This window comes from Miniopterus natalensis, chromosome 12 (genome assembly GCF_054644295.1).
Source record: "Miniopterus natalensis isolate mMinNat1 chromosome 12, mMinNat1.hap1, whole genome shotgun sequence".
NCBI classification, from domain to species: Eukaryota; Metazoa; Chordata; class Mammalia; order Chiroptera; family Miniopteridae; genus Miniopterus; species Miniopterus natalensis.
The window spans coordinates 18,369,623-18,374,257 of record NC_142092.1 but is presented as its reverse complement, the minus strand read 5'-3'; the positions used below and the strand labels follow the sequence as shown (position 1 = coordinate 18,374,257).

At 40.1% G+C, this 4,635-nt stretch overlaps 1 long non-coding RNA gene across 1 annotated transcript; it reads right to left on the bottom strand.

Annotated features, from left to right (window-relative positions):
• Nucleotides 1-893: 893 nt before the first annotated feature.
• LOC107531436 (uncharacterized) lies at nt 894-3,281 on the bottom strand. Its single transcript, XR_001602624.2, has 3 exons — nt 2,898-3,281; nt 2,712-2,804; nt 894-908 (listed from the first exon to the last, which is right to left on the bottom strand). It is a non-coding gene; the product is annotated as an uncharacterized LOC107531436 (long non-coding RNA).
• Nucleotides 3,282-4,635: the final 1,354 nt, after the last annotated feature.

Below are 4,635 nucleotides of genomic sequence, written 5' to 3'. Positions count from 1 at the left end.
TGATAAGAAACAGGACATACCTCGATTTTCAGCCACTGAAGATCCAAACACTAATTCAAAGCTATTTCCCTGGGCCCCGGTCCGGGTGGCTCAGTGGTTAGAGCGTGGGTCCAGGCACCTGAGGGTCACGGGATCGCACCCATGGTGGTAGGTGGGAGCCTGGCCCCCGGGGGCCGAGGGCAGGAGGCAACCAATTCATGTCTCTTTTCTCCCTCCCCCCCGGAAAAATCAGTGGAAAAAATATCATCCAGTGATGATCACCCAAATACAGAGAATAAAACAAAGCTTGTCCCAGGGTCAGTAACAGGGTAGAGTACTTCCCTCAGGCACAGCAGTTAACAAGGCACCGCAGCTAAGTAATCACAATAAACAATACCTTCATGCAATAGTAAATCTAAATATTAATGCCAAAACATCCGTGATCAACAAAGTACCAAAATCCTAAACACATGCAATGACCTTCCCCTTGCGAGTCCCTGAGAGGCTGGGAAGGAAGAGGCGCGGTGCAGAGGTGATGCTGGCAGAGCCCATTCCGTCTACAAAATTCTAAGCAGAGAAAGAGAGAAGATCCGACGGCTAAAGACCCTCAAGCGCTCGCACGCAGCACGAATCTGTTTCTCACAATACGCTCCGGGTGGGCTCCGTGACGACGCTTCAGCAACGTGAGGCTAAAAATGATTCCATGTTGTCACGGAGCCACAAGAAAACGTCCAACCGGGCGATGCTCTCACTTGGAAAGAAGCCATTTCCCCGGGGCTGTGGCTCAGCGGCTGCGCACCCCGCAGGCCCCGAGGCCCCTGCTCCTGCGGGTCAGGGCGCATAAGGCCCAGGGGGGCTGCGGGCTCCATGCCCGGCAGGGGCTGTGCGGGGCAGGCAGGGGATGTGTCTAGCTCTCCCTCTCCCACTCTCTAAAAAAATAAGGAAATAAAGAAAAAAGAAAATGCTAATGTGTTTGCTTCTTTAAAAGCCAAGAAAGTACAATTATATTAACTTCTTGTTTTGGTATAAATAAAACATAGTTTAAATAAAGCTGAAGTTTCATAGATGCTATTTTCATGGTCTGAATGTAAAAAATTAAAAAAATTAAAAATTTTACGTTGATATTTATTTAATATTAAGATAAATAAGCATTTTAAAAATTCTAATAGAGTGATGTTTTAACGTTATCATTTTTGAAATCTTACATTGATATTTTTAATATTAAAATATTTAAATATTTTAAACTTTAATACAATGTTTTAATAGTTTTAGCGTTAAAATATTTTTTAAAATTTACATTGATATTTATTTAATATTTATAAACTATATAGTGTGGCTCAGTCGTTAGAATATAGGCCGCATTCCCTGTCAAGAGCACATATCTGGGTTGTGGCGGGGTGGGGGGTGATGAATGCAACCAATCCACTTTCTCTCTGTCTCTCTCTTTCTCTTCCCTTCTCCCACTCCCTCCCTCCCCTTCCACTCTCCCGAAAAACCAATGGAAAAAATACCTTACAGTGAGGGTTAACAAAAATAATAATAATAATAAATTAAGTTTATAATGGTGTTTAACAGTTTGAATGATTTTAAACTTTTTCTATACATTCGTATTATTTTGAAGTGTTACACAAATTTTTACTTTAATTCATAATTGGATACATTACCATTTCTATAAGCAATATGTATGACATTAAAAGTTGCTCTTCAAACTTATGTAGAAAGTTAAAGTAACTTGAATTAAAATGATCGAGCCCAGCCAGTGTGGCTCAGTGGTTGAGCATCGACCCATAAACCAAGAGGCCTCTGGCTGGATTTTCCACCCGGACACATGCCCGGGTTGTGGGATCGACCCCCAGTAGGGGGCGTGCCAGAGGCAGCCTCTCTCATCCATGGTCCTCTCTGTATCCCTGTCCCTTCCTCTCTCCCTCAAGTCAAGAAAAACATATTTAAAAAGAATTAAATCCAATGTCAATTAAATCAACGTTTTAATGATATTACATTAACTGACAATAACTTTTAAATGTAATTGTAGCTTAACATTTAATTTATCCATTCTTAATCCTTTACTGAATAAAATAACTAAATTTTATTTACACTTTCTTCTTGTATGCATAAAACACAGATATAAATAAAGTACAGATAGATCAATTTGTCACGTTTTCAGAAATATTATTTCACATCAGTTTCAACTCTATAGGCACTAGTGATTTACAGAGGTCCATGCTGTTGTGTGTATGTGTTTATTTAATACTTAATTATTTATTTATTTATAAGATTTCAATTGTTTTTTCTCCTATAATATCAGGTACAGGCACCTTTATATTGTGTTATTATAAAAAATATATTCTTTATAGTTAGCCGTTTTATGATTTTTTGCATATATTAAATGTTGGCCGCAGTAAACATTTTAGTTGTTTATTCTAAAAAGGAACACCATGCCAGATTGTGCACCTCGATTACAGAATGGATGGCAGCCTGGCCTGTGTGGCTCAGTGATTGAGCATCCCCTTACGATCCAGGAGATCCGGGTTCGATTCCTGGTCAGGGCACATGCCCGGGCTGTGGGCTCCATGCCCAGTAGGGTGCGGGCAGGAGGCAGCCAATCAATGACTCTCATCATTGATGTCTCCATCTCTCTCTCTTCCTCTCCCTGAAATCAATAAAGATATATTTTTTAAAAAATGGGTGGCACAATTCATTTACCCACCATATTACATTCAAATGGTAAGTACCTATGGACTTTCCCGAAGCCAGGCTGTGTGTTGCCCTCATGATATAGAGGTGATCATGACCAATACAGTTCTTGCTCTCTGGTATCTTTGAGTCTGGGGAGGGAAAAACGTAAAAACAATCAAAATCAACATCAGTTATGTTAAATGCCATATTGAGAAGAAGGAAAACCAAATGAATTCTCTCACCAGCAGCTACAGTGAAGGAAGCCAGGGAATGCGATGGAAAGCAGCAGACAGAGGCTACAATGGACTGGTAGACGTCTAGGTGCAAGGTCCGTTGGCAGTTGGATACTGAGTTTGCCGGTTACGAGAAATGCCATGGGTGAAGGTCCGTCTGTGTCCTTTGTAAGCCAGGAACATAGGTGGTCATGTGGGGAGACAGTGTAGAGTCACAAAGATGCATAAACTTGATTGTGAGGCCCTTAAACATTGAATGGGAAGGGAGAGAAGAGCTACAAGGGAAACCGAGGCAGAACGGTCATACATTAGAAAAACAACCAGAGAGAAAGGTGGTAGGAGTGTCCTTAAGACAATAAATGTGCTTCCAAGAGCATCAGTGCGTTCATGCTGGGAGTGGATCGAAACGACCCACTAGATGGGAAAACAAGGGGCCTCGGGGCCTCCACAGTTGGTGGAGGTAACAGGCAGCCTCACGTTAAAGCAGATGGCAGCGGGAGTGAGATGGGAGCACATCCCACTTTGCTGGAGTCCCCAGCTGCTTGTGGCCGGCTGAACCCGGGCAGGGGGAGGGGACTGCAGGAACTTGCTGCCCTTTCCTCCTCTCAGGGCATCAGCGGCCTGAAATGCTTAACTAGTGAGAGTTTTTTCTGTCTGCAATGTGACTTTGGTTGTAGATGTTCTTTACTTGCTTTTGTCTTTTTAGGGACTTAGTCTGCCCTTCACTATTTGTGGACACTGGCAATCCTGCCTGCTGTCTGGGCTGTGTGCCCCTCAGAATGAAGGTCTTTTGCTGCTGAGCTGGGTTAGTGTGAGAGAAAGATTCTAAGGCTCCTGTCCCAGTCCCTCCTTTTGAGAGTTTCCTTCCTTTACTTTAGGAGTTGTTTTGTTTCTGTTTTAAAATAGGACAAGATCTCTTATTATGTATAAGATTTCTTATTATTATATTCTACTCAGAAAGAAAAATATGGGAAATAAATCTTTTTAAACCCCCAAGTTTTTCTCCCAGAAAGGCCAGAGCTGCTGAAATGTCCTCAGGTAGAGGGAAGGGCCACATCCACTCTGTAAAGGAAAAAAAAAGGTATTTTCACTTTAAAGCCGCCTGAGGCCCAGAAGTTACAAAATTTGCCAAGAAAATGCCTTAGGAAATAATAATTGGCTTTAAAATCTCAAGGTTGTTGAAACATAATAAATTAGATATAATTGAGACAAAGGGTCTTTAAAAAAAGGCTTTTACATATATATATATATATATATATATGAATATATGTACATATATACATACACACACACAGTTTTCCAAAATCTTTGGTAACTTAAGATTGCAGTTTTGCTACATTAAATAGTAGAAATTATTAAATATCTAGGTATTTTGAAATAACAGGACACTGAAATGCTAATCTGAGTTGCCTACTTTTGGCTTATAACAGAGAATCTAGAGGATGAATTTGAATCTGTTAATGAATATGTCTGGCATTTTATTTGAAATATATCTTTTAAAAAATGTGAATGTATTGCTAACCTGAGCTATGTTAATTACCTGTCACCTAAAAATTAAGGTTTCTAAGAGTTAAGAATCCTAATTAATTGGAAAGAAATTGTATAGTTTTAGTAAAAGAAGGCATGAGATATAGAGATACATTTGAAAGGAAAAGTCTTTCCTGTATTTGCCTAGGATATGGAAGTTTTATAAATTATTGAAACAGTTATATTAATCAGGTACTTGATTACTAAAAAAGCCATCTTC